General features: G+C 46.9%; 1 protein-coding gene across 1 annotated transcript in view; it reads left to right on the top strand.

The window, feature by feature from the left end:
- Positions 1–10941, top strand: part of SYNRG (synergin gamma) — a 130583-nt gene that overhangs the window by 95485 nt on the left and 24157 nt on the right. The window lies entirely within an intron of this gene.

The raw sequence follows: 10941 nt of genomic DNA, 5'->3' as shown, positions 1-10941 counted from the left end.
CCACTGACCATGCGTCACTTTAACCTGATATCGCCTGGTTTGGTGTTGGCGTTTTTCTCCATGCAGATTAGACACTGGAAACAAGAGCGCAGGAAAGAGAGATGAGAGCGCGCACGATTATTCCACTGCAGAAATGGGCAGCCAGCTACTACCTCCTGTCCCTTCACCAGTCTCCTGGTTCAGGCACTGGACTGAGAGTCTGGTGGACACGGTCTAGTTCCCAGCTCCATCACGTACACCCTGCGTGACAAGCCACTGAGCCCTCTCAGGGCCTCAGCTCCTGATCCCCAGAACCTCACAGTGGTTGCGGGAGGTCTCTAACATTGCAGCGATGGGCACTATGGAAGTCCCTTCAGGGAGTGGCTAGATGGACGAGTGTGTGTTTCTAAAATCCAAATGGAGTCCAGATTGCACTGAAGTTGTGTGGGCCAATATAACAGGGGCTGATATGATCTTGAAAGTTTATAGTATGGAAAAACATTAGTCTCACTGAAACTTCAGATGGGAAAGCATGCCCCTAGAATGCTGGCACATGGCAAGCTTCAGAGGCCGGGATATACGTGGTTTAGCTACAGCCTCCAAAGCATTAAGACATTGCCCCCCCGGCCCCTAAGCCTATTTGCTTTATAGCAGACAGAGCTCTTCCTTTAAACCCTGCCTCTACAGTGAAGAATCGCAGCACCTACCATGTGGAGGTGGAAGAGGAGCAAAAATAGAGAAATTAATTTTAAAATTGGGAGAAGTGTGTGTTTAAAAAAGAAAGTCAAAAGGTCAAAAAAATGTGAATTTAAGAATTCTTTAAAACTGAGAGCCTGATTTACTCCTGTGCTCCCCCAGATTTACAGTGACTTAATTATTGACTTCAGTGGCGTTATACCACCTTAAAGTTGGAGGAAAGCAGTGGCATGAAGCAGGCCCTTCATGTAAAATCGCTCTTTCTTTCAAAGAACTGTTGTGGTGGGTGAGCGTATGGCCTGGAGGCGCAGCGGCTCTTGTGAGTGTGAGCGAGAATAGATTGCATGAAGTCTCTCAGCCTGTGATTGCATACGTATGTACGAAGTTGCACTGTGTATTAAATCCTCACTTGCACACAAGCGGTCCTGGACCGATCAGATACTGTAAGGGAGGGTGGGGGACAGGTCTCCTGAATGTGTATGTAATGATAATCAGATGGTTACTTTCCCTCCAAGCAATGCAAGGTTTTCAAGATCGGAAGATCTTTTCACACTATTTTGCGACAAGCCCCATGGGAGCCTGGACTCTGTGTTTGTGCTCTGCCTGACCTTGGTTGGGGTTTTTAAGCTACCGTAATACAAATAATTATTAGTAATACACATGTTGATCTTTCCAACAGCCTGGCTGGATAATGTGAGTGGAGGACAACAATCTGGGGGCTCAGCCTCTCATAATCTGATACAAAGGAGTAACGTCCCATCAAACAATTAAAGACCTCTACATTTCATGCCCAGTAATCTGACCCTGGGCCCACTCCAAATGATCATTTAACCAGCATTGTGGTAAATACCTAGACGGCTCAACATGCAGACTGCCTGGAAGCCTCCCTGCCGGTCGTTATCATTTAAACGCCTGTACCACAGCACGTGGCAGTATAAATATTAACACATCTTGTGCTTTTCAATCCTTGTGCCTGCTGAGAGCCTCTCGCCTTGTTCGTGTGCATTAGAGAAGTCCAATTTACCAGAGAGAACCTTTAGAATCCTTTGAATAAGGGATACAGCCAATTAACGGGGTGCTAGAGTTAAAAGGAAATGTCAAAAGCCCCCTGTGCATGGGAGGGAAATACCCTGCACGTGTGCACGCATACTGAAAACCACAACCAGTGACTCTGAATACAGGATGTGAGTAAGCGCAAGGAAGAGGTCATCTGGGTGACATTCTGACAGCAGGCTGAGCGTTGCTACAATGGTCATTTTCTCCTCCACCCTTGTTAGCCCCAATCAGAGCTGACCCAGAGAAGTGGGAAGTAAAGCTCTGGAACTTGAAAGCACTGAAAGCACTAATCTGTTGCCACCTTCTCAGAGATGTCGACTAGCTCTCTGCTTACTCACCTGCCTTTACACTTTTTCTGAACCTTTTCACGTCTTATTTCCCCCCCGGCCCCTTTTTATCATGTTGCTCTGATTTCCCTGTGCTTCGACCAAGAGTGGACACCTGCATTTTGTTCCTAGGCAGAACTGTAAATACAACCTGGAGTTTTTAGGACAATATCACCTTTCTTCAGCCATGCTGGAGGGGTGATAACTGATTTCCTGGCGAGGGCCCGATGCACCCACTGCTCCCTCTTGAAGACCTGACTGAGGAACGTTGTATGCCCAATACAGCAAGGGAAGAACCCAAAGGATCACCAAAAACTTTGGGGCAAAACACTTGAGGTTCTGGCCTCTGTCACATCAAGAGCTGACTTTTGAAAGCCAGTGGGGTTACAAAGGTGTACCAGTGCAGGATGTGCCCCTATGGGATGAAATGTAGCCCGAATGTAAACCAGTTGAAGGCACTGCAATTACATTAGGGTTGCTCCTGTAACAAAATTCCACAGTCCTGGTCCAAAACACGAGCAGGCTGCAATCGTGCGACCGCATGGTTTGGGCTGTTACTGTAAAATGCCAGGGTGCATTTCTGAAGGGTGGATTGAGCCCAGGATGTAGCTGGTCATTAGCTTAATCATCAGGCTGTCTTCTTGCCATCGCTCTCTAATCCGTGGCTGACACAGGGGTTATACAGGCAGTCTAAGCTGTGAGCTGACTGCTGCTCGCCACACCCAGCCCATGTCACCACATAGGAAGGAATCCAACTCTCTGCTCCAAAGCTGCTATTCTCCAGTTTCCATGGTTACGCAACAGTTTCCCCCATCTCCACTGGCTAGAATGCCTGCAGAGCCCTGGGTCTCCATGTGATGGTTGGCTGCCTCGCATTCGGATACCGAGCAGCAGGCTCCCCACAAGACACCACCTTTCTGCAATGCACATCGATAGTGCCGTGCTGCCTTTATTGCCTCGTTTTCCTGGGGCCGGGAGAGGGGTGCGACTGAGAGCTAGAGCAAAGGCCGAAGAGTCAGGATCCCTGGGTTCCCTTCCAGACCCCACCGCTAACCTGCTGTGATGACAAGTCACTTAACTGCTCTGTGCCACAGTTTACCCAGCTTCAGAATGGAGACCTGAACAGTGGTTGCACTTCGGTAGTCAACACTTAGCCACGAACTACCAGACACAGCCATAGGGAGAATAGACATTTTCCCCTTCTACTTAGGCATCCTGCAACCCCCACAGTTACTACCCGTGAGAAGTGCTGGCTTTCCAATAGTGGCCACTGTACCTACCTACCACTGCTATTAAGCTGCTTAATAGCAGTAATTCACTGTAAAGCACTCAGATCCTGGCCGGAGAGGCACTCTTATGTTAAAATTTGCTATGCTGGGCCCTATGATCTCGCCTTTTGCCTTTGCCCTATTGCAGCTGGGCTGCTCTCTCCCCTTTATAATTCCATCTCCGCCCCTCCCCCCACCTTGCATCACCCTATAGCATTCGGTGACCCCAGCAGGCACGCGTAGGGGGGCAGTAAATGATTTTCCCTGGGCAAATCCAACACAGGAGCCAAAGGCCAGGTTTCATTAAATGCAAGGTGACAGTGTAGTGCAGAGAGAGAACCCTGAGCAGTTCTTCAGGGGTATGACTTGTTAATGGAAGAAAACGCATATTGATTTAACAGCTGAGGAATATAGGTCACCCTCTGGGGAGCAAGGGCAGAATTAGTTGCTAAACCTGGCGATTTGCTAGTGGCCAACTGAAGCAAGGGGCAAAAGCGAGGGTTTATCGCTGATCAAATGTGCTGAGATCTCTAAATTGCTGCAAGGGCCCTGCTGCTCTCCTGGTTATTCATGCGGAAGGGAGGGGAAGAAGAGAGACTGGCTCAGATACCCGCCGTATTATTCAGAAAAATGGCTGGAGCATCACTTAGGCCCGAGTGGAAAGGAGATAGTGTTACATAGGAGTGGCCTGTAACATACACGTGCCACTTCCATATTGTTGAATCACTAAATGATTCACAAAGGGTAAAGCAGGAGGTACTTATTTAGCCCGGGTATGTGTCACGTGGAGTCTTTGTTCCATGTTGGTGTCTATAGATGTTTGGTGTCTTAGTTATCTTGTGTCAATAGCAAAAGGTCCCTATGAAAAGGCCTGGTTCTCCTCTTACTCAGAAGTAGTGTAAATCTGTTGAGAGACACCGGCATAAGCAGGTTCTGAATCGGGCCCAGTGCCTACAGAAATCCTCCTGAAATATTGTATTCAGAGGGACCAAATAACCAGTGCTATCAGACCCCACTTCCAGCCCCTCCTTCTATGGCCTTCATCCTTCTTTTGAAAGCTTCAAATGCTGAGGAAAATCTTTACCCACTCCCCCATAACTTTTACCCCTTGCTGCCAGGCTCTTGTTCATACAGGGCCTGACCCGAAGGCAGTGGAAAGATTCCCACCGACTTCAGTGGGTTTTGGCTCAGACCCATATACGGCCAGATTCTGCAACGTACTGAGCACCTTCAGGTACCACGCAATGGGGATTGATGAGTGGAGAGTCGGGGAATTGAGGCTGCTCAGCACTTCACGGGATTGGAGTCCACACCTGTTTTACTACCGTACACAGGGCTGCAAGTAGAAGGCAATTGGAAGAGGCAGGTGACTGTGATACGCCAGGGATGGAAGCAACTACTTAGTCCTTGCACCAGACTGGTGTCCATTTGTCAGAAGCTGGAGAAACAGACAGATCAGCTCAATGCATTCCCTATCAGGGCCTTGCAACACCACAGAGAGCTGGATTTCAAGGACAACGTTTTATGGCAAAAGCCTTGGCTTCACCTGGCTGCGCTGTCTCTGGTCATTGCCCACTTGGGCTCTGCCGAGGTGAGGTAAGCTCGTGTTGCTTTACAATAGCTGAGGTGTAGGACAGTCTGACCGAATGATGCTGCCAGAAGCAATTTTCCACATGGATCTGGCCCACAGGAAAGTGAACTGTCCCCTCTCTGCACCACCAAGCCCCTCCTGGGAACAGAGTTGCCCAGAGACTTCAGCTACCTTTGCTTAGCCCTGCAAAAATCTTGGAGCCTGATTCTCTATTGCCTTGAACCTTCATCTAGCTAGTTACACCTGTGCAAAATGGGTGTAGTACATTGCTATGCTAAGGGGTGGCATTTTACACCCCTTTGGCACCGTTGCAAATGACTCCTTGTGATACAGGGCACTGGAAAACTGGGGCCATGGTATCTGAAGCTGATCATTGCATTCAGCAAAGTGAGAGGCGCTGCTATTTTCAGCATCCATTCACCCGTCTCCAACAGATTCCTTTTATGGGGGAATATTATTTCTTAATATTCAATTTTCCAAAATGCAATACCCAAAAACACTGTCTGTCCATAACTGTAATATATACACACACACCCATTCAATAGCCTCCCCTGACCAAAAGCTTCCAGCAATCTTATGCTGCAGCTTCTAAAAAGCAGAAAAGAGAATAAAGGTCAGTACCCCATTGACTCCACTCTGCAGTCACTCTTCTCCACTTCCCCTATCTCCCTTTCACCCCCATCTCCTCCCTTCATCCTAACCAACCAGCCATACCCCTCGGAGCTTAGACAAAGGGCTCGTCTTCACCGCAGTTAACCCGAGTTCCAGCTCGGAGTTCCCCCCAACTTGAGTCTGGTCCACGCACAAAACCCCTTCCCTCGAGAGTGGTGGTGCTTTTCACTTGAGTGAGCCAGCCTGCTGGCCAGTTAAGGGAGTAGGCTGCAGCTCAAGTTAAAGGGGAATCTGAGGCAAAGAGATGAAGTAACTTGCCCAAGGTCTCACAACAGGTCAGCAGCAGAGCTGGGGATAGAACAGCAATCTCCTGAGTCTTAGTCCAATTCTGTATCCATTTGCCCATCCTGTTTCCTGTGAGCCTCCCTGACTGTGATTAGACGTGTTGCTAGAGCACACGTGAGTCTATGCCCAGTGCATGGCTGAGTGAATGGCTGGTTCTCCATGGCACCAGTACCTCTGCGCCACAGGGCAGTATCAGAGCCCTCAATGAGCTGATGTCTCAGTGCAGAGCCATTGGCTAGCATTACCAGCGCTACAGTATCACAGACCATTTTTGCCTTTCCATCTTTTTGAAATCTTGAACTTGAATGACCGAGACTAAGACGCTCTTAAGTGACTGATTAATGATTTTTGGGTGCCTCTTTTCCTCGGTGCCAAATATGAACCATCTGTAAGGGGCCGGATAGTCAGAGGGCAGGTGCTCAGCACATCCTGAAAACCGGGACAGCTAGAATCTTTCAATGTACCAAAACACATGAATGCTTCTGTAAAACCTTTCGACCCAGAATGTCAAGGGGCATGGTTCTGCTATGGTACTTCCAGATTAGATTTCCAAGTCTTGTTTTCATTGATGAAAGGCTGAAATAATGGTGAACGTCTGAGTCCACCTGACACTGATACATTTTTAAACAATTCCTCCTTTGGTAATGGGGTTTGGTTTTTTCCACATGGATGGAGTGTATGAAATCTAAGGAAATATCAGCATTACCAACTATTATTACTTGTATTGCAGTCACTCCATGCATAGACCAGGAAACCATGGTGGCAGGTGCTGTACAAACACAGAACCAAAGGCAGTCACTGCCCCAAACAGCTAGAAATCTGATCATTTAATTTCTGATGCATGCCTCAAAATAACCCCACACTTCATAGTGCAGGCCATGGCTATCGTGAAAGCTCCTCCTTGAGCCTCATCTGATTCCACCTTGTTTCTAGGGATCCTACAAGCCCTTCCTAGGTCAATCTGAGATTCTTTCTGATAGGCCATAGCTCGTAGAATTCTTTCCCTTCAGATCTATATCTGCCCGTCCCTCCCCACCGAAAACTTCCCCCTCCAAAGGCGATCTTATTGTCTCACAGTAGTGATGCAAACAGGAATTGGGGAACCATTGCGTTAGGTGATATACATACCAAAACAGAGTCCCTGCCTCTAAATGCGTATGGTTTAAATAGATCACATAAGTATGATAGTTGTTAGCCTTTTCCTTACATTCTCTCTCTCCTGTCTGATGTCTTAGGTTTGAGGCTGGATTTTTTTCTCTTCCTCCTTCCCCCCATTTTTCTCTCTATAGTACTTATCTGCACCCCCTTTTCATATTTCCTGAACATCTTTAATATATTTATCCTCAACACCCCTATGAGGTAGACAGATGCTGCTGTTCCCATTTCACAGATAGGGAAATAAGGCACAAAAGAGACTAAGGCCCAGATCCTCACGGGTATTTTAGCCACCTAGCTCCCCATGAAATCAATGGTTGTTAGGTGCCCAAGTGACTTACATACAGCAAATCTGTGGCAGAGCAGGGAACTGAATGCAGATCACCCAAGTCCTAGGCTAATCCCCTGACCCCTGGATCATCCTTCTGCTCTGATGATATATAATGAAGAATTTGAGCTTGTGCCTAAACAATGTCTAGACTTCATAAGCTCTTTCCCATTCCATTTGAACATGGCAGGCTCGAACAGGCTGCCGCAAACCAGCACTGCTACAGGGAGAATGGATGCAAGCGTTGCCTGGATAGTTAACATAGGCCCAAGCAGAAGCAATCAGCGTATGGAAGGCAAGTAAGTCTGCCTGGAGAAGAGACAGAAAACATATGGGCGGAATGGTTTATTAGAAAATACACGCATGCAAAAAATTAGAGACGATCTTAACCTCTGAAGGTAAGTCTGCACAGCATTTTGGAGTCCCAGCTCAGGCGGACACACTCAGGCTAGTGGGGCTCAGGCTCTAAAATAGCTGTCCGGAGGGCGCTTTGAAGTTGTCTCAGGCACGAGCTCAGGCTCTGAAATATTGAGTGGGCGGGGGGTTTCGGAACCTGAGCTCCAGCCTGAACTTCATCTTCCAAGTGCTGTCCATACAGCTGTTTTTAGAGCATCAGCATAAGCCCTGCTAGACTGAGTCTGTCAATGCAGGATGGTAGGCTCGCTCCAAAATGCTGTGTAGACATACCTTAACGCTCTCTTTAAGGGACCAGATCAAAGTGAGCTGTAGATTTGTAGCTAGGTAACAACGTGCTTGGAGTCTATATTCTGTTGTGTACATCTAAGAACCACTTTCCCTGAACTAATCAGCAGGCTTCTTCCTTTCCCATAGAATGCTCAACCAGTTTGTTGGAACAGCGAAGAAAAATGCCAGCAGGCACATTCACTATGGATGGATTTTCTTCTTTTGCCTTTAAGTAAAACACAAGCAGGTTTTTGTTTATCTTGTATGTGCAAAGCTGTAGTTCTAGTCTGCCAAGATTCTTGTCACCAAAATGGGATGCTTGAGATTTCACTATCACCTACCTGACTGGAACTGGAGTAGCCACTAAAACCAGGGATTTCACGTGACTTTATTATTTGTATTGCAGTGGCATGTATGAGCCCTACTCAACTATCAGGGCCTTATTATGCTAGGAGTTGTACGAACAGTAAAAGCATGGTGTTTCTGCCACAGAAAGCTTACAATTTTAGCTCCTGATGCAGCAAAGCATTTTAGCATGTGTTTGGTTAGCACGACTTCCGTTATTATAAGCAATAACCATTTAAAGCACTGGTGTCTTTTATGGCAGAAAAATAACATGCCCAAAGCAGATTTATGTTCCCCAAAATCATATCATGTAAACCCAGTTATTAATAGTGATTAAGAAAGCTTAGTGATGGAAGCAGCCATGGCCTCTCCTAGTTACCTGAGTTCAGGCATAATTAGTATTGCAGAATCCCAGCAAGGCACGTTAACCAAAACTGGCCTGCTTTCCCATCTTACCCAAGCCTTGTTCCTTATTTAACCTCTCATGTTCACCTGAGTCTCTAATTAAGCCAACTGGAATCCTGAGCCGTGAGCTCACAGTATTATAATAATGCCTAGCATTCCTATAATGCCTTCCATCTGAAAACCTCCATGTATGCTTAGTGGGTTCAGTCTCATCACCCTGATGAGGTAGGTTTTTATTATCCCTGTTTTACAGGCGGGGTGGAAAATGAAGTACAGAAGTTAAAATCAAGGTTTTTCCAAAGCGACTGGTGGCTTTTTGTGTGTGTTTTTGAGGGAACCAACTTGAGAGGTCTGAAAGGAGTGCCCAGGACTTCCTGAAAATCAGGCCCCTTAGTGTCTCAAGTTGGAAGCAAGGCACCCAAAATCCCTACTCACTTGGAAAAGCTTGGCCTAAGTGACTTGCTCAAGGTGACAGCAAGTATGGGAGAAATGGAACCCAGGTCTCCTAAGGCCTGTGTTAACTGCGAGACTACACTGCCTCTTTAATTTACCAGAGAAAAATAAAATGACAAACTTGGCTGTTGTGAATGGGGTTCTGGTTTCCCTTGGGTCACTGTACTGGCCTAACGGATTGGAAAAGAAGAGTAGAGTAAACAGAACACCATATTCATGGCAACTGTAACTTTTCATTATTGCTAATTATTTGGATAATGCCAGAGCCGTGCATGGCACGTTTCAGTACAGATAAAGAGCGTGTCCCTCGCCCAAACGGCTCACAATTAAAGGAATACTAGAACGGACTGGAAAAGCGAGGGCATATGTCTTGCAAGCAACAAAAGACTTTGGACTTATTTTGTTAGCAGTTTGAGCCCTGAAGGATGTGGTTTTGAAAGAGAGGGGAGGAGGTGGAGTTCAAGCATTGCCTGAAAGAAGGCACTGAGGTGCACAGTGGAGACAAGCTCAAACTGGGGCTGAGCAAAGAGGGCATCAACGCAGGAAGGGACTCGGCTGTGAAGGGCCTTTTTGTTACTTCAGAATGGGGTGGGGGGCAGAGGGAGGAAAGACCACAAATACAGCTGAAAATCTAGAAATGTCCATGTGCTCTGACATGTCCTACCAGGACAGCTATGGGAATCGGAGAGAGATTGTTACATGTTTGTTTTTGGCTTGTTTCTGTTTGGGCTAGAGCTCAAACATTCAAAATAACCATAGGAACAGCAAACATTAATGTCGTTATAAAACCTGCCGCAAACACACTAGAAATCCCCGTACTGCCCAGATTGCAAGATTGTCTGCAAAAGGGGAAAACAATATGGTTTCTTGCTACTTTTGTGGTGTATAAAGGAGACTTACAAGTCCCCCACACCATTCCCCGTCTTGTTTTTTTCTCTTTACCTTGGCAATGTTGAATCTCCACTTCCCTGGTTTTGCTTGAGGTCTCCTTGGTAGACCTAGAGTCAGTGTCCTCTCTGTCCTCATTTAAGGGGCAGAACTGTTGACTCTTACACAGATCTCTTCTCCCCGGTGTTTTCAGGTGGTTGAGTTAAATAGGCATGAACAGAAACCAAAAGCTTTGAAACAGTGAATACTCCTCTCAGTTGTTCAGCTTTCACTCTTGGCACTTGTGATGTCATAGTGCTACCAGCACTTGGAGATGGTGGGCCAGATTCTCAGACATGCTCAGCTTCCTTTGAGCCTCTCTTGTGGTACAAAGGGGATGGAATCCAGTTTTAACTCCCCTGCTGGAGACACCATTCACCAGGGAGTCCCTATAAGGTGTAGAAGCAGTGTAGTAGGTTCCTGTTTCCCTTCCCAGTCCCCAAAGCAGGGCTGAAGAGGGTCTGGGAGAAGGATTGGCTGCAGCACATTATGCTCAAGCTACAGATATGCTCAACGGGCAGATGATGCCTTAGAAACCAGCTGGCCCTCAAGTGTCTCTAAACTACATCATGGTCTGCCTTAGGGAAGGCAATCAGAAAGCAGTAACAGGCTCCATGATGCCCTCTGCCCCCACAGAAGCCAAGTGCCGCAAAGAATGTGGTCCAGTGTTTTTAAGAAAAAACAAAAGACCAGAATTGTATTTCTACTGTAAGAGAGACAAGCAGGAAAAAAAGCTTCTCAAGTTATTGTTTTTCCTCCTTAGATTGCAAA

The sequence above is a fragment of the Chelonia mydas genome, chromosome 17 (genome assembly GCF_015237465.2).
Source record: "Chelonia mydas isolate rCheMyd1 chromosome 17, rCheMyd1.pri.v2, whole genome shotgun sequence".
NCBI lineage: Eukaryota > Metazoa > Chordata > Testudines > Cheloniidae > Chelonia > Chelonia mydas.
This window is presented reverse-complemented; position numbering and strand designations above follow the sequence as displayed.